This window comes from Lepisma saccharinum, chromosome 23, assembly GCF_977018435.1.
Source record: "Lepisma saccharinum chromosome 23, izLepSacc3.1, whole genome shotgun sequence".
Classification (NCBI taxonomy): domain Eukaryota; kingdom Metazoa; phylum Arthropoda; class Insecta; order Zygentoma; family Lepismatidae; genus Lepisma; species Lepisma saccharinum.
Genome location: NC_139251.1, coordinates 22,136,969 through 22,157,085, shown reverse-complemented (window position 1 = coordinate 22,157,085; position 20,117 = coordinate 22,136,969). Strand labels below are relative to the sequence as shown.

The window sequence follows — 20,117 nt, the reverse complement described above, 5'->3', positions numbered from 1 at the left end:
GCGTCTCGTGGCCTTGTTGAACTCTGGGTGAAATAACAAAAGTCCCGAGAAGGAAGGAAGTCTTAAGGTACAGGAAACGCATCGAGGGCTCTAACTGATGCTCAGGCTCCTACAATGGGGCCATGAACATCCTGCGATAAGGGCGACAAATTAAAGCCGGAAGGGCAAACAATAGCGTAGCAAGTTCAGATTGTTGTAACTTGCGGGTTTTATTATCAGAGAGACGTTCGAAGCTTCTAGGTTCTATTTCAAACTAGAACTGAGAGGACTCTAACATGGGGAAAACGTAGGAAACGTGAAGTAAGTTGGAAGGGCTGACACTTCAGAAATTCCAACTTCCTGGATGAATTTCAGGAAAGGGAAACAAACCATTCTTTCAATCTGCTAAATGAACTTTGAAGGCCCTACACTGTCCTTGAAATACCGCAGTCTTCTTGCAAGAGGCTTCTAATGTTACTTTATATATTAAAATATGAGTTTGATACGCACAAGTGGTTCGGATCCCACTTTAAACTGTAGGTCCAGTCCCGATTAGCCTTACTGTACATAAAGTGGACTTAAAACACCAACTCAACCAACCAACCAATGAGTTTGATACGACGCCAGGGGATCTGATTCGAATCTCGGTCTGGTCCTTTGTGAGTGCCCATTCATCAATTTCATCATATCATCACTCATCCTCATCTTCGCGATTAGCCAAAATGGCGAAGTAAATTAAACCAAATCAAACAATCAAAATATGAGTTTGATGTTTGTTGCTTTAAGTCCACTTTATGCACAGAAAGGCTAATCAGGACTTAACTAACAGTTTAAAGTGGGATCCAAACTACTGTGCAATGTGCATCCACCGGGTATCGAACCCGGGATTCTTTTATGACGTTACCACTACGCCATCGGGGAGACCCAATACATATGAGTTTGAATTTTCATAAGAGTCATGATCATAGAGTTAAGGAACTAGTGAAAATATATGAAAAATTTAGTACAAACGAATGTTCCATGGTTGCAACTGCTGAAACTACGTAAAAAGGTTGGAAACGTTTTAAAACCTATTGTACCTTTTATTTCGACCTGAACGTTATATACAATACACCTTAAGGTTCTATGCAGTTATTATCCATCCTCTGAAGCCTTTGCTCCGTTTCAGTCAAACTTAATGATGAATTTTCCATTGTAGGCATGTAAACGACGTTCAGAAACTTCAAAATATCATAACAGTGCAATAAAAACTACAAAAATACTGAAAATACCAATTAGCCTGCCAAAAAAGACAAACAACGCGCAAAGTGTTTCCGACTGAAGAGAAAGGGACTAATGTTTAACATTGTCATCAAGGTGCTGACAAAGATGACCTTTCGTCAAACTCCGAGCCTTGCTTCTCATCACCATTCATCCTCATCGCAGCGGCGAACAGAACCTGAGACGGATACCTTCATCACTCTAGCACGCGACTGACAAATTCTATCCAGCAACGCATGCGCAACACAGCCCGAGAAGAGCTGTCGACCCAAACCTAATAAACACCAGTCCGCGAATTTACTGATCATATCACCGCAATATAAAGAAATAACGTGGAGTTGGTGGTAAAGATTTACAGCATCAAAGAAAGCAGCGTCTTTTGCTAAAATTGGTAGGAAAAGAGAGAAACACAAGAACTAACATGCTCGGCCATTTTCTTGGTTTGCCCACAACAAACTTCCTTGTTCCGGGTCTTTCGTGCGAGTCCCGGAAGGTCCTTTCAAGCGAAAAACAAAGGGACACGAAAGGTCCAATTTCATTAGCTCCTGGAAGAAAGGGGCAGAGGAAAGGAAGCGTTCCCGAAGAGGGCCTTTAATGGTCGTTTCCAGAACGGGAGCCAGCACCTTGGAACTTTGGCCTCGTTGAAACATCGGAGAGTGCAAACCTCCTGCATGCTTTTAGCCGTTCGGAAATGCTGGTGCACCGACAACACCCTTAAATCCCATTTGCCCGGAAAGGTCTAAGATTTAAGACTAGAGAAAAAGCGGCTATTTCCGGGCAAAACCCTTCTATTGCTACGTTTGGTGATGTAAATAAAATGGATTAAGCACTCAAATCCGCCGTTACAGAAGTTACCACCTCGGTGGCAGAGTGTGCTTGGTTGTGATTTTTTTTAAATCACCGATTTAAATCACTTTAATGAAATAATTTATAAAAAAATGTACATAAGCAATTTGTAGATATTAGAATCAATTTTGGTGCATTAATCTCGTAATTACTCAATGGTGTTTATTAGGCTCTAAGATAGGAAAAGCAAGGAAATATATATGTATTGATGGGGTGAAGCTTATACGAAAGATAATGTAAACTATTAACAGGCTTAAATTTATCTTGATTTAAAATTCAATAATTTTTATAGGCAAAAGTAGCAAAAATTTTGTGTAGAATAAAATACAAAATGCTAATCACGTTGAACCGTAAATAGTGTCCATATAGTACATCCAGAATGTTTTATTTTCACTGAAAGAAAAGTTACTGAAATTATTATAGTTTCATTAGCACACTCTACAAACTTTTCGATAGCAGGTTCATACATACAGTATCAGAAGCAGAAATATGTATATTTACCTGTATTTTTTTATTCGCTTTAATCAAACTGTTCAAACATTTTACAAGGCTGTTTGCCAGAAAAAGCAGTTCTACAGAGTGTACGAAAAGTCACGCAACCCGTTGTTTACGACCGTATAACGGAATAGCGAAACGGAATGAGAAGAAACGCTTTCTGCCAAGAGAATGCCCTGTATATTGAGACAAACGTATGTAAGAACATTCATGTTTTAATAACAAATAAGCAAAGTGTTGCCAAAGGCGGGAAAAAATGCAAATCGTGTGTATTGATGCACAGAACTCACTGAGATAAATTATTGCAACATTTCACAATACCAACGAACAATTTGGATGGCCATCTATTGAATTTGACAGAAAAAGAACTTTGACGAAGTTTCAAAAACATTGCACAAGGGAATAAATGGGATGTTCCAAAAATCAATGTTTTCACAATATTACAAGGGACACTGGCAACACTGTTGTTGTCACGTGTCACTAACAGACGTGTTTCACCTCAGGCTATCACACTAAGGCACTTTTAACGACAAAGTAGAAAGTTGGTTACTTTTCGGACACTCTGTATAAAGAAATATATAACAATTGTCTTTAATTAAAAATATTATTCCTAGCAACAATAGAATTATTCTACTAATTAATAAAATATTTAATCTTACAATTGTAATAGAAAAATTAAAAACCATTGATTTAAGAACTTCATAATTACCACTAAGCCCACAACTTAATATGTACTGTGCTGAAAACCATACAAGCAATTTTAAGCGTGTTTTTCTTTTCAAATAAAAAGATGGATTTAAATTTAAAAAATCATCAAAAATATATATTTTTTAAATCATTATTTTTATCCACTCTGGACTGCTGAGCCACCGAATATTCCTTGTTCGACTGAATTGGTTTATTTTACTTCGCTCTTCTGCCACTTTTGGCTAATCACGAAGATGAGGTAGGGCCTCCTCGATGGCGCAGTGGTAGCGTCTTCGCCTTGTAATCAAGGGGTCCCGGGTTCGATACCCGGCGGAGGCACAAGTGGTTCGGATCCCACTTTAAACTGTAGGTCCAGTCCCGATTAGCCTTACTGTGCATAAAGTGGACTTAAAACAACAAATCAATCCAATCAATCCAACGAAGATGAGGATGAGTGATGATATGATGAAATTGATGAAGAGGCAATCACAAAGAACACTCATGCTCAGGTCGTGATCCGAACCCGGGACCTTTGGTGCCGTAGTACGTTCTGAAACCCGTCACGGAGATCAGCATAAAGGAAGGAAGAGAACAAAAATGATCCGAGATGAAAGGAACACAGAAATTCAAAGAACGATTTGCTTTAGTGATTTTCAACCTTAAGAAAGTGGGAAATGTATTGCTGAACAATGGTGCGAATAGGCGCCATGTGCATTTACTGTTACGAGGAATGAACACACTTCAAGGAAACTTTAAAGGTCTGTGAAATGTCAGGAATAATTTCTACGAAGAGAGAGATCACCCAATTCTACCCTCTCGCTCTACTATGCAAATGTTAACCGTGGATGCGTGGGTGGCGAAACTCAACGAGGCTGAAAACTGTTAGCATTTAATGAACACACACACCCACCCATCAAGATTTCTAAGGGACGGAGGTGGTAGCTTCTTTGATAACCCACACAATATCTAGTTAACATTTCACGGCTGTGCGTGAAAATAGATTTGCTCTCCTGTTAGGCTAAAAAGCTGCAAGAAGGCGGATGACGTGGTAGCAGCTGCTGAGAGGGCGTTGCTTTTCATTATTGACTTGAAATAAATAAAATCTCTATGCTATCTTCCTTGTTTGTTGATATAACACGAGTTGGGTTTTCCAATTGTCTTCAATTTCATCCATTTCTGATGGTGGGTCACTTGACCTCCTCCTTCTCCCCCATACTTCTTTGTTGTCCTTTGTCAGTCTTCGTGCTTACTTGATCTTTACTACAGCGCCTTGAATAAAGTAGTGTGGAAAACGCCACGGTTCTGCGCTCTCTGGCTGGTTCCACTCGAAAATGATCCGCTAGAGGCGCTGGTGTTGGACCCGGTGCTTGGTATTCGTCTGCTTATAATGGAAGTAAATGGAGTTTTCGCTGCAACGTCTGATTCTTTTACATGAGGCATTTCTATGAATGTGATAATTGCTATGATATTTGGTACAGTGGTCGCGAAGATATTAACGAACATTCTAGACAGTCGACCACGTCAAGTTATCGTCATACTTTCGTTAATAATACGGGAGAAAAAATACGAGTGGAATGCTCTTGGCAACTAAATTTTTGTGTTTGAATTAGGTTCATTATTATTATCATCATCATCATTTCTTTTAAAGATATACACATTGAAGCATTTGTATTTTGGATATTTACTGTCTCTTTTCTTCCTCTTTAAACTAATCGCGGCGATGATGATAATGATGATTCCATGAAACGACAAGGGGAACCCCACAAAACTTTCTTAGTGCCATCGACATGAGTGTAAGGAAACTTTCAAACCAATGGGACAAGCGACACGGGATGTTCACACTGTCACACTAGTGACACACACTTCCAGACAGTAAAATAGCATTCATTGCACATGAGGGTCCAAACAGCAAACGACACGTTCATATGGCGCATTCGCGTGCTACTTGTTACTTCGGTCGGAAAGCTCCTTAAAGGAAGGGTCCTGAGACCGAAGCGACGCGCTACAGGGGGAGTTCCCAACTAAGTGACAAGCGACATGGTGCCTTCAGTCTATTGGCAAGCGTTCGCTGCTAATTGTGCGAACAACAGATAGGTGACACGAAAAAACCGCACATTACAACAACAGATCTAGGCGACACGATAAGCCACACGTGTCACTTTGTCGCTCGTGCGTCGCTCAAACTGGGCTATTTCCTCAATAGCTTGCAACATGTTGCCGTGATTTGTTGTTCGCGGATGCGCGATGCAATGAGTGTCTTGCATTAGGGAGATTGCGCATCAAAGCGACAAGGGGCACGCGACATTTATCGCTTGATGATTTCACCAACCGAACGCTGGCCTGTGCTTCTCGTCATGCCGCTACGATGTGAAATGTTGCTCTTGATTGGCTCGTTTCCAAGCAACATGTGTCGCTTCGGTATGAAAGTTGCCTTGGACCGAAGGACCCGTGTCGCTTTGGTGTGAAATCCTCGTATCGTTTGTCGCGTGTCGCTTTGGTGTAAAATCTCCTTAGGAAACGGTGCAGTCAGAGCTTGTGTCCCTACGGTTCGAAAGGCTGCATTGATTACGGACTGCTCGCTTCCAAGCGACACTTGTGGTTTGTCGCCTCGGTATGAAATATCTCTCAGGATACTATTTATATTCTAATAACATAGAAAAATAAAACTCTAGTACACAATCCAACACCTGACGTTCGGAATCACTTTGCGATGTTTCTTCTTGTGTTACGCATGCTATTTATTTATTAATTTTATTTTACTTTTCTTTCCAAATTCATGTCATTTCGTGACTGCAAATCACTCCACAAATATAACTGTTTCCATCAATTCACTTACCGCCTTTCTAGACAAACAAATCTACACAATATATTCGAAAAACTAACTAAGCCGCATTACTTTAATAACAAAATTAGCACCTGGTTCGATCGCACTGCCATCTATGTTTGTCATCCGTCTGGGAAACTAGTTTCTTGGGTCGTTTTCCACACTACGTTATTCAAGGCGCTGTAATCTTTACTTATCTTTTCTTTCTTTTTTCTCAATCTTTCTATGGTTTCCTTTATAATTTTATCTTTTCCCTTATACAGGGGTACTATAAATGATTCGTTCGATTTAAAAGCACTGTATTTACCAAAGTATTGCACATAAAGATATGAATGATACATGAAAGTAACTGTAAACGCACCAGGTTTGTATTGTGACACACCAGTTGGCAGCACGAGTGCAGTGCAAACCGAGAAAATAGTTTTTGTGTGTTGGAATATGCGAGATGTTCATCTGTTATTGCCAGGATGGTATTTGTAGGGGGTATGAGGGGAATTCCCCCCTCTGGATACTTGTCTCCCCCTCTCTGATTGATAGATTTTATCCCTGGGGGAATAATATTTGGTGAGAAACAACAAATTATTGGCAATTTAGTTACTCTTTTACCCACTTCGCCATTCAATTGCACCACTTTTCTGTCAGACAACTGGAAGCTTCATTTGGCGAACACGTATGTGGTCTCGTGAGCTGCTATATTCCTTGAACTGTCAAATAAGTGGCCCCTTTTCCCTTTTCTTTGCCCAGGAAATTTGTCCGGAAAATTCCATCCCATATAAAAGTTACAAATGAGTTGTCACGTGACTCGAACTTGTCACCACAAAACGACTGTATTTGCATAAGTGGAATTATAGTACGCGAAGATAGCCTACATGGAATTTTTGACGCAAGCACGATGACCCTTTACGAAATCATATTTTTAAGAACAGTGTTTTATTTTTTTAAGAACAACAACAACATTTCTTTGTGAAGCTAGAATGTTAGTGAAAAAAGTTAACATTACGAGTTCCAGACACTGCAATATTGGAAATGTGCCTTCAAAATGAATTCTGGTGACGGAAGACTGAGTTGACCAAAGGATCAGTTTTTGAAAATTTGCAAGAAGAAGGAAGTAGTAGTGAAGAGGTGAGTTGCCTTATGATTATTAGTTGCTCAAGTCGTGAAATATTTAACAAATGGAAAATTACACAGCCATGGCTTGATGTACCTAGTGATGAAGTTAAACATACATAATCTTTCAACATCACTAAATTGAAAGATGGGACGAGTTGGAACGTGGTATTTTTGTTGGAAATATTTCTCGGTTTCAGCATGCGTTGTCAAGTCAGTAGTATTGTAATTTTGCAGCGAACTAAACACATTTGTAAAATATCGTGACAAAAAGTACTGAAGAATTAATATTGATTTCATTATCTTGATAAGATATACAAAAATTGATTATGAGATTAGGTACACAATGTGGGGTCTTAGATACATTGTAGTGACACTCGCTGCTGTCTTGTATTCAAGGGGTCCTAAACTACACTTGCCCCCTGTGCTCCCGCCCCACAAATATCAAATTTAGAAGAATTAACAAGCTAATGGTACTTGTGTTAAGTTTCTGGGACTTGAGAAGCAAGATAATGAGCAGTTTTTATGATTTCGTAAATATATCAGTCTTGGATGCTATTTTTATGGGGTAGAAAACTTTTTGATTGTTCCCACCCAAAGTTATGCCCAAGTTCAATTCTGGTCCCCAAAAGTTAGGTCCCAAGTTACACACATGCCGGACTACATTTCTGGTGGGGGTGTCAAACCCCAAAGCCTGTAGGTCCAGTTCCGATTAGCTGTGATGATCGTGGAGTGGACTTGATCTTTTTTTCTGTCAAGATCCAAATTTAAATCGGCAATTTTTCAGCAATTATTAAAAATATGCTTTGGTAAAAAAAATGAAGTGTGGTCTGACCTCATTTTCCATTTAAAATTGTTGAGGTATCCCCATGCAACCCCTCTAGCACGCGCAAAGGCGCACACATGTATGTACGTGGGGGAAGGGGCGAGAGAGAGGAGGGAGAAACTGATATGTTAGGTGGAGTAAAATCATTATCTTATGCTGTTTCTTGACAGTCAATGGAATTTCTCCGGCCCCCAATGGAATTCTTAAATACCACACTGGTTATTGCAGTGCAGCATGCATTCAGAAGAGAGTTCAGAAAAGAACCACCATGTTAACAGATCGTTTTGCGGTGGTATAGGAAGTTTAAGAACACTGGATTGCTACAAATGTATAGGTGGAACTCGATGTGTGTCGTGTGGCCAGAGGAACACACATAGAACATTTGTAGAATGTGAGGAAAACTTGGAGAGTTTACAGTTATTTTCATGTATCATTCAATGTGAGGAAAACGTGGTGAGTTATTTTCATGTATCGCTCATGTCTGTATGTGCATTACTTTGGAAAATACAGTGTTTTGAAATCGAATGAATCATTTATAGTAGCCCTGTATTTAAGGTTATAAATTTTCAACAATTTTCTGCTCATGGCTGCGAATATTAACATTACAAGCATCCAGTTTATTTTTGGCTTCCCTGCAGGTAGCAACAGCCGTACCGCCACGGCCACACATGGATTAAATAATTTTTCATGCAGGACATAATCACGGTGGCATTAGCATTGTCCCCCCTCACCCCCCAACATTCATTCCTATCCGAAACGACGGGGGTTAGAGGAGAGACGGCGGTAGGATCAAATTCCCCACAGGCAGAAATTCTGGCGAGATGGGACGTGGGTTGTTCACTTTAGCGCTATGAAGCAGTGTTTCCAACTATTAGCGAATATAACCTGCTCTGAAGCTAATCGGGCTGGGACCTAAAGTTTGCATCGATTTGGTTGCTACAAAAGAGAAGAAAAGGGATGGACATCCAACCTCAAACAGTGCGGTGTCAGTCGAGGGGTTAGGGACCTAATTTAATTTGGGAGACAACTGTTACATCTCCCACTCTTCTCGCGGACAGATACAAAGTGCAGACTATGGATGCAGGTGTATTGAGTCTTCAAAGCCCAATGAGACAGCCTGAAGGTAAAAAACCGAATGCTGGACAGAGCGATCAAAGCCCAAAGCGGTTATGTGTACACCATGGGAGAAATAGGCCCATACTTATTTTTTCCCTCCCCCCTCCTTCTGGCGTCTTCTACCGCATCTGGATCTCTTTCTTAGGTGATGAATACCGATTGGCAACAGGGCACTAACTGCTAGTTCTTATATTAAAAGAAAAAATCGAGCAGGCCTCATCTCCAGAAAGGTATGAACTCGGGGCAAGCCCGGAACCTAGCGACCTGTTGGGTGAGATGAGTCAAGGCAAATGGATAATAAACCTTTTCCTACTCAAACAAAAATAGGCAATAGTTAGGCTAGAGAGTTCAAATGAACTAACCGATCTCTAACTACGCACTGGCAATGAAAGATCAGGCTGGAAAGTTCATACGAACTAACCGATCACTGATATAGACGTTATACTAGTTTTTGCCTAACTGCTACTTCAACGCAGTGTTGCCAATCTCCGAATGGAGGATTTCCCTTTTACCAGTGTAAAATTTCCCTTTTTCGACCTAAATTTCCCTCGATTTTCAAAACACATCTGAAGCTGTATCTTTGTATTACTATAACTGTTAATCAGGACCATATATAAGGGGGTTTAGTGGGTTCAAACCCCACATTGAATAAAATACTAGAAACTGATCATAGTTTCATAATATAATTATCCTAAAATAAACATTTGAATTTTAAAATAAAACACTAATGTATCGAAAAAATCCCCAAACCAAAAAAAAAAATCTTCTGCGGAGCAATGATTGTCGGACTTTGAAACCCACCCATTGTCAAAGCTTAGCTAGGGGCCTGCTGTTAATATTTTTCTTTTGACGCCTGTTTTGCCTGAGGAACGAACTTTATTATTATTATTATTAAATATTTATGAAAATCATAAAGCTATGCACCTACACTTACACTCGTTACCTTTAACTGGTTGTAGCCAGCCTTTGAACTGCGGGTCTTCCTGCCACTCAATACGAAATTTTTTCACATGTTTCCCAGATATCTTTTCATCCGCAGATAAATCCCCACGACGTTTTCTAACTTTTTTGGGACATGCAGGTAGCTTCCTATTAGTCACCTCTTCCATTCTCCTTGCAACGACACAGGACACACGAAGTCACACACACAGCTACTAAGACACGTTCTGAAATGATGGATGGAACAAGGAAAGAAGTTGAAAATCGCATCGCAAATTCTTTCCAGGTGCAGCGCGGCTCGTGCCTTGAGGCCTTTCTATGAAACGCAACAAATATAAGACTGACCGGTCAAGGTCATCTATAACAGGGAGAAAGAAGCTTACTGAAAAGTGTCACTGTTGCTAACTATTCATTTGGAAAAAGTACACGCTGAAAAAAAATATTTTCGAACTTTTAAAAAGAACGAAAATGTGAGTTTAAATTTCCCTGTTTTTTAGCTATTTTTCATTAAATTTCCCTTTTCCCTTTTCACCCTCAAATTTCCCTGTGCCTAGGGAAATTTCCCTGCTTTTGGCATCACTGCTTCAACGCTGTGCACGACTTTATTTATATAACTTCCCGAGTAGCGCTGGGCAGCGGCTCCCCGCGGAACTACTTGCAGCAGTGGGGCGTGCGCGAATAGCTGCGCACAGATATATATACCGTTCGTCGCGCCATCAATTTGCACAAAGTGGAACTACGTGCGCTTGGCGATACACAATCTTACATGCGAAAGAGTACACCCAACGGCAAAAGTAATAGTAAGCAAATTGTCATCACCATTTCACCACATCACCACAATTGTCATGTTTTCCGCAATGAGATGATCATGGATTGAAACAAAAACGTCGATAAGGAGAGGACAACGTCTGCTTCGTGTTAGCTTAATGCCATTCCTACGACAATTCGCGATTAAAATTATCCGATATGGCATCTGGTGAGATTTTCAGGAACCACTCCAAGTAGGACACCTCTCTGCGCTTCGCCGTGTTGAAGCCATTCAAAGCCCGGGGAACATGCGAAAAAATAGCGTATACTGTTCAGTTTTTTTGCTATAAATCATTTTGTGGTTCAGGACAAGTGAAAAGCTTACATGTGTTTTCCACCCCGTGGAATCAACAAAATGAAATGTTTAAATAAATAAGGGAAAACAGAACTGATTGACAAGATTGGCATAACTGAAATGCGGCAAGGAAATTACGAAGAATGTACGAGTCTGTTCACTCTATTTTCCGAAATAATCTTTCGGAAAGATGATTTTATTGCCATGAAAGTAAGTTTTAAATTGTTCTTTATGAATATATTATTTTTTTAAAAAAAACAATGTATAATGTATGTAATTTGGAACAGGTGCAAGTCGATTAAGTGCAAAGCTGAAAATAGTTTGAGAATTAATTAATGTCCGTAATCATAAAGGTAAGTCAGAAAAACATAATTGACATGATAATGTTGCTGTTTCATTCAGTATGTCAATTTTCAGTGAAAACTGAAAATAGCCTCAATGAAATTGTTGTTGTTATTATTATTATTATCATTATCCGGTGTTGTTATTAAACCAGCCTGCCCCTTTGGGGAAAATAACTGCAACAGCATGTTTTCATTTATTTCCTCCCAAGCTTTGAAATACAGGTGAATTGCTTTATTTTCAAATCATTTCTGAGAGCCCCAGTTAGGCAGTTACAACCGAGGTGCAGTGCAGATGAAACAGCACCGCTTTGAAAAACCAGTGCGTATACATTAGTTTCGTGTGCGTTTCCCGTGTTATTTTTATTATCATAATTAAATGCTTCGTTCTCAGCAAAGCTTCACCTTCGTTATAGTTCCTGGAATTCACATCGCATTCGTAATTTTAAATATAACGCGTAATTTAAACGTTTCTTCCATACCAGCCATGACAACACGCTGCTATTACGTACTACTACTGAATGTAAACAAAGAACTATCCTACGTAGAGCGGCCATGTTGGAAGCGACACTAGCGCTCAGGTGGCAATTTTAATCGCGAATAGCGATGGGAATTTTGCGCAAACGTGCGGTTGGCTTTACAAACCCGATACAATATACAATGAATACGTGTGCTAACAGGATACGTAAACAACAGAATACAAGATAATAGGATACTAATTGCATTGTATCTGTCCTTTCATCAATTTGATGTAATCATCATTCATCCTCGTCGTCCCTATTAGCAGAAAACTTTATGAATAGCTAGAATACAAATTTAAAATCAGTAGTACGTCAACATGTTGGGGACTTATAAAAAAAGGCAAATAACACTCGTATTGTTGTTTCTATACATAGAACATCCCCGATTATGTACTGGTAAAGCTGTCGTCTCGTAATAAAGGGTTCCTGGACTCGATTCCCATTAAAGGCAAACTGCACAGTGGTACTGATCTCCCTTTAGACTGAAGGCCCAGTCTTGATTAGTTTATTTGAACACGTTAAAACAAACTCTGATTTCGATAAGTGTTGGAATGTAACTAATACACTGACATCACATTGGTGTATTCAAGACTGTGGAAACTGCGCTAATACAGGGTCTCAAAAGTCCCTGACCCCCCTTATAAAATGAAAGGGAGTGTACATTGCAGCAATTGGTCATGGTAGTAATATGTTAGGCCTAGGGAAAGACTTTTTGGTGCATGTCATGATATCTTGGTGACCGCCATCTTGGATCCAACTTCATTTCTTTAAATGGGAAGTGGGGCATGTAGGGTATGGTTTTGGGCTAGAATTTCACCAGGAATTCAGTGGTGAAGTTAGTCCGTTATACTCTATCTCGGGAATCTCTGGAGCAAGGGTAGAGAAGGCAAGAGTGCGAATGAGAAGGGCGAAGCAGTGCACGCTGCTGCAAAGGCTGGTAACTCCAGTCGCTTTTCGCCACGCCGCACCCTCTCACGTGTTCACTGGTCGAGCCGTCTAGCGTCACTACTTGCGCAGAGACTTTCTTTCGCTCGCTCGCTCGCTCCAGAGATACCCGGGACAGAGTATAGTGACAAGTATATTGAGTTGGCAACTGTGCATCATAGATGAGATGCTTGCTATACGATCCCAGCCTCCGAACTTAAACGTGGACCGTTTCGGGCTTCTCCAGGATCGATAATTTGCTCTTCCGTGCTCCAGATTCACCACAAGGGGACGCGTGCAGGGAAAAATAACTTCTTTGGAAACGGAGGAATAAAAGAACAGCGGAATGAGGGGAATGCCAAGGAAGGTAGTTTAAGGGAGGCGCGTTTTCGAGTTACGTGCCGCCGAATAAATGTGCAGAGGGAGAAAGGAAATTCGAATAGAGAAAGGAATTGAGGCGAACTTTCCAGATTTCCATAACTCAGGCAGAAAGAGCGTGGTGGAATTCTTTCCCCTTTCTTCCATTCGCGTGTCCGTCAATGTCAGCCGTCAGTGTCTCAGGAAGGCAATGGTTTGACTAAGAAGACTCGGGTAAGGTATGGTTGATTTTCATTTTTGTCATTTAGCGTCGCTTTTCCACCACTTTTGGCTAATCGCGACGATGAGGATGAGTAATGATGAAATGATGAAGGGGCACTACAAAGAACACCCATGCTCCGGCCGATATCCCTGTTGTCATAGCGCGCTGTGATGCCAGGGAGGTCGGTTGGGGACGGTATTGATGTCCTACAAATGCACAATGTGATTGTCATAATTATTCATCTGGTGTAGTTACAGTTCTATACCAAACTTGCATTTATGGAGGTCAGCGAGAGCTATAACCTGTCCTGACTAACTCTGGAGCAAGGTCGCGGACAGAAATCGAGTGGGCAGAGCGAAGCAGTACACGTTACTGGGATCGCTGGTAGCTCAGTCTCTTTCACCCTTTCCGCGAAATCCAGTTTCTCTCACGTATTCATCGGTGGCGCCATCTCGTGTCACTACTTGCACAGACTTGTTTTCGTTCGCCAGAGATATGTGAGACAGAGGATGTGTGTGGTGCGAGCTTCCCGCCTGCACGCTGGGCCTCAAGGCCAGTAAGTAGCAGAGCGGATGTGAGAGAGCTTCTTCAGCTTGGAGGTGAAAAATACTGTTGGTTTAAGTTGGTTGTTTTAAGTCTACTTTATGCACATATAGGCTAACCGGTACTAAATCTACAGTTTAAAGTGAGATCCGAACCATATGTTCCTCCACCGGGTATCGAACCCTGAATCCCTTACTTACAAAGTGAAGACGGGTTTAAGGTTGCATCCGAACCACTATGAAATGTGCCTCCACTGAGAATCGAAGTCTGGACCCCTTGATTGAATTAGGTTATTTTACGTCGCTTTTCTCCCACTTTTGGCTAATCGCGACAATCAGGATGAGTGTGGAAATGATGAAATTCATAAAGGGATACTAAAAAAGAACGCCGCTCCGCTATATGCTGTGCTACCCACTCCGCCACGGCGGTCAACACTTTGATTACTAGACGAAAAGGTTACCACTTTCACGTCCGGAAGCCCCTTCAATACTGGAGGGAAGGCGCGCTGTCACGGAACCGCCTGGGACAGTGTAGCCAGAACTAGCGATTGGTGGTCTCCCCGTTTTACTCTAATTCCCCTTCATCCAAATCAATTTTGGAAACGATCTATACACATAGAAAACGTGGCAGACAACATTTAATCAACGTGGCTCCACATAAGGTCCTCTATTTATTATCAGAATTCTTCAGGCAAGAAACATGGGTCTTCCCTGTAGGCTTCATGCGTGATGTTCCCATACGCACACTGCCTCCTGACACGTCTGGCAGACATACTCCCGCTCTCAGCATCGGAGAGGAGACAGCTCTGAGAGATTTCTTCCGGATTCCTCTCCATCCATCTTCCTCGACACGCCCTGACGCCAGAATGTGATGGAGAAGAACAGAAGGATACCGGAGAGAGGAAAGATCATGGTTCTGGAGAGTGGGGCCCACCCAAAAGTTCAAATCGATTTAATGTTTCTCTCGTAACCCTATGAAAAGTGCTGAAAGTTGGGCATTGCATTTTGTTATTTTTGCCAGAGGTCGCGAAGATCGTTGTGCTGTTTGAATTCATAATTCTTTGGTTGCATCGTTAATGTAATCAGTGAAATGTAAAGTATGAAGAAATGGGAGAAAATGACAGGGACCGAAAATCGGATACCGGACCACTATTGCCTGGGGCCCGATTATTTCACGATCCAAACAGGCCTAACACAGTAGAGTAGAGAGGAGAGGAAATCGAAGTACGGGAAAGGAGAGAGAGAGGAGAAGAAAGAAGTGCAGAGTAGAGAAGATGAGGAAAGAAAAGCAAAGAAGAGGAGAGCAGAGAAGAACAGAAGAGAGGAAACAAGAGCAAAATAGAGCAAAGGAGAGGAAAGAAGAGGATTGAAGAGCAAAGCAGAGAAGAGGTGAGCTGAGCAGAAGAGAGGAAAGAAAAGAAAAGCAGAGCAGATGAGAAGAAAGCAGAACACAGGAGAGCAGAGGAGAGGAAAGAAGAGTAAAGCAAAGCTGAGGAAAGAAGAGGATAGCAAAGCAGAAACATATGAAAGGAAAGAAGAACAAAGCAGAGAAGAGGAGAGGAGAATAGATGAGAGTAGAGCAGAGGAAAGTAGGGAGAGGAGAGGAGTGAAGAGAAGAAGAGAAGAAAGGAGAGGGAGGGTGTCGATGGAAGGAGAATACACTAGAGTATGGAGAGAAATAGAAAAAAGGACAAAAAGAGAGAAATTGATGGAAAAATTTAAAGAAATAAAGGAAGAAAGAACGAGACAGACACAGAAAAAGAAAAGAGGAGATAAACAGAGGAAAACAGAAAGAGGAAGGTAGATATGTACATGAATAGAAAAAGATAGATAGAAAGCAAGAGAGAAAGAAAGAAACTGACAGAAAAGGGGAAAAGAAGCAGTATCTCAGCAGCAGAGGACCATCCTGCAGTCCACCCAAACGTCGACACTGATTGTTTCTTTGAGACATCTCAGATGAGCAGAGGACAAGCTCACCGGCGTCTCCCTTCGCCTGAACAATGCCTGCGTCTCTATCCTTCCTCTCATTGCTGCCAGTTCCTGTGTGAATCCATCCGAATGCTGTTTCAGCAATTCCTATATTTAGCCCATCTCTTTCTCTTCTGGCGTAACTTCAAATCAACTTCAGCCCACGACGTGCCTTTTCAAATGCGTTGGACCCGGCTGAGAACGTAATAAATATGTAACGGCTGTCTTCACACTTCCAAACTCTATCCTTCCGACACTTTAGAGACTTTAGGCAACAATAAGACCCTACATTCTGTTCGTATCTTTGGAATTTTAGGCCTTTTTCTATCTTTCAATATTAATTAATACGGTTATCTACACGCACACACGAGAGGGGGGGAGTGAGTGTGTATTATAGCCCTGTTATCATAGGATCTAGCGTTCGATACCCCGTGAGACACATGGTATAGTGTTCCGAATCCATTTCAGCCACTGTGAAGATGATGTGACCAGCACCACGCTCTAGCTGCCTTTAGTTCTCAGATATCCATTTTTAAAGAGTTCGTGAACCCCAGAGCCGCTTTATACACCTGAGATAATTTATCCCGGGAATGAAATCCGGGTCTCCCGTGCGACAGTCAGACACCCTACCAATTGGACACGTCTCTCTCTCTCTCTCTCTCTCTCTCTCTCTCTCTCTCTCTCTCTCTCTCTCTCTCGATAGGCAGAGAGAACGAAAGGGAGAGAGAGCAAGGCAATCTTACAATTGTTCTTCTTTATGTCAGTAAATAGTAAAAAATGGTGGTGAACTAATAAAGACACTAATCGAATGTCGTGATTTGTAGAAATTGGACGTGGCGGTGTATCTGGCAATTTGAATTATCAGAGTTATATTGATTGATTGAGTTGCGTTATTTTACTTCGCTTTTGGTGCCACTTTTGGCTAATTTGCGAAGATGGGGATGAGCGATGATATAATGAAATTAATGAATGGACACTCACAAACATGCATGCCCAGGCCGGGATTCGAACCCGGGACCCCTGGCGTCGTAGGGCGATGTGCTAACCGGCTATTAGAGGTATAGTGGAAGATCTTGTCGAAAACAATAACTTAAAATGTAATGTTATTCTCTACATCTTTCATATTAAGTGACATAGTGTTGTATTAGGTTGTATACTGTGCTCAGCACCTAAAACAAACTATTAGTTGAGTTGCGTTGGTCTTTTTGAGTCCACTTCATGCACAGTAAAGCTAATCGGGACTGGACCTACAGTTTAAAGTGGGATCCGAACCACTTGTGTCTCCACCGGGTATCGAACCCGGGACCCCTTGATCACAAGGCGACGACGCTACCACTACGCCATCGGGGAGGCCTAAAATAAACTATTATTATTAATAATAATCTGAAAGGAAAAAATGACGTGACATTTGGTAAATTTTGGCCCTTGAAAAGGAAAATTGTGTTCAGAAATTGTGGCAACGTAGGCACAGCTACGACTCACACCAACCCCGAAAATTCATTACCAGACACGCACCGCTCGATGTTGGCTCCCGGGATTATGTTAACGCCGCCGCCTCCTGTTAATGTTTGCGAAGGAAATGCTAATAAAGCCTCCGCAGCATTAGATCTTCCGATGTTCAAAGCTTGTAGTACGTTCGCACTTTCGCAGGGGTGCATTATAATTTCATTCCCACCCCCCGGCGATCTGCAACGGTTGGCCATCGTAGCAAGAAGAGCACGGTTTCTGGATTTCTCCTCGGGGGTATTTGAAGCTGGATCAATAACGAACAAGCCTGGGAACACAGATATGGCATTCTGTTTCTCGCACACTAGTATCCTCTCTGGAAACAATAGGCTTTCCCAGAAAAACAAATATCAAACAAAAACTGAAGCTTGTAAATTATGCTGTAACGACGCTTGGTTACATCCGGTAAGATAATATATTTCGGCATAGATTTAAAATACACTGCTGTTTGTGAAAATTGCAACACCAAGAAGGAAACGTATGATTGAAATGAACTTTATACCACAGATTAGGTACATGCCAATACACAAATGATTAGAGTTACAGACCTGTATATGATCTCTGACCTTGAGAATTCAGTATGGTGTGAAGCCCCATTTGCTGCAAACAGAGCCTCTACACGTCGTAGCACGGAATCAAGAGGGCCTGGATATGCTCCAGAGGAATCTCCCTCCACGCGGTTTGTATGCGAGTCCACAAAGCATCAACAGTGGTTGCTGGAGGACCATGACGAACAAGTTGCCGACCAGCCATATCCCGGACATGTTCGATGGGCGACATGTCAGGCGAACATGCAGGCCAGTGGAGCAGTGGTAACTGTCGTTCTGCGAAGACGGCTTGCACATTCCTCGCCACATGTGGCCGGGCATTGACCTGTTGAAATATGGCATGTGGAGTTGCCTGAAGGAGGGGCAGTGCCTCGAGATCTAAAACCTCCCTGACGTAGCGGTTGCTGTTCAGATTGCCTTCAATACGTAGGAGGGGAGATGGCATGTTGTGTCCAATGGCGCCCAAAACCATCACACTTGGCGTTTGTGAGCTATGCCGCTCAACAATGCAGGTTGCCAGATTGCGTTCACCACGGTAGCGTCTAACACCTATGCAGCCATCACTGTAGGACAAGTTTAAGCGCGATAGTTCCGAAAACACTACATTTTGCTACTTAGCATGCCAGCGACGGCATTCACGTGCCCATTGCAGTCTGAAGCGTTTGTGCTTTCTGGACAATGGAAGCCGACGCAATGGCATGCGTGCCACGAGTCCAGCCCGCAGCAGACATCGTCGTACCGTCGATGCAGACAGGTCCACAACCGTTGTAGTGCTCCAGCGTCGAGCCAACACTGTGGACGAAACTGTACGGTGCGTTACAGCCATGCGGACAAGATGGCGGTCATCCCGTACTGTGGTCACATTGCGTGGTCCAGTACCTGCTCGTCGCTGTGTACGACCCTCTTCTATCTCCTGGCTCCACACACGCGTCACTGTCGTAACAGCATGCCCTGTACGAGCCGAAATGTCACGGTATGACAAACCCGCTTCCCGGAGACCGCTCATTCTGCCCCGTTCGAACACACTCACATGCTGATATTGCACCCTTTGACGTCGACGAGGCATACCAGCACTTGCTTTCACGTTTCCACTTCGTTTGACGGCTCTTCACTGACTGAGCTTGGCGTAACACTGACCTTTCCGGTTACACAAGAGAGGGCGCTGTAGGGCCTACATGCACGCCATCTCTCTGCAATCCTAATCACTTATTGCTGGTACACTGTTCTACACATCCTCCGAGTTTGAATTCATTTGGACCATTATTTCTGGGTGTTGCAATTTTCACAAACATCAGTGTATATTTTAGAACAGTACTGTTACATAATATTTCTCAGATTGCACTAAATATGACGAATTGTGTGTTAAATTATGTAAAAATATTATCCTAACTAAAATCGTATTATAAAACTAATTTCAATTAACCCGTTGCTCGACAGCCCTTGAAGAGCCTTAGCCTATCTCCCGACTGCCAGTTTCTTTACCTAGAGGTGTGGAGATCATCAACCGGTAATGGGGTGACGTGGGGTCAGCCGTTATAGAGATTTCCCAGATCATGTTACGCTACACACTCGTAGCTCCCCATTTCCTCACGATGGTGGGTTGCCACCGGCCCTATATACACAGGCCGAAACCCCATAGACAGAACCCTGGCGGACTCAAACCCATGCCGTCCCGCAGTCGGAGCCCAAAGCACAGAGTCTTAGACCGCACAACCACGGAGGAGGGCTCTACTTTCAATTACACTCTTCCAAACATCCATAGAGGGTCTCCCTGAAGGCTTAGTGGTAACGGCATCACCTTGTAATCAAGGGATCCCGGGTTCGATACCCAACATCGATACCCGGTAGAGTCACATAATGGTTCGGATCCCACTTTAAACTGTAGGTTTAGTCCTGATTAGCCTTTCTGCGCATAAAGTGAACTTTGAAACAAACTCAATCAATCAAACAAGCTCTCAATATCCAGAGAGGGGAAAACTATACAAAACAACTAAATGTTCTATTTG

At 42.2% G+C, this 20,117-nt stretch overlaps 1 protein-coding gene across 2 annotated transcripts in view; it reads right to left on the bottom strand.

Moving 5' to 3' along the window:
* The window catches only part of tow (target of wingless repressor), a 246,538-nt gene that overhangs the window by 142,667 nt on the left and 83,754 nt on the right, over nt 1-20,117 (bottom strand). The gene's annotated exons all lie outside the window — the stretch shown is intronic.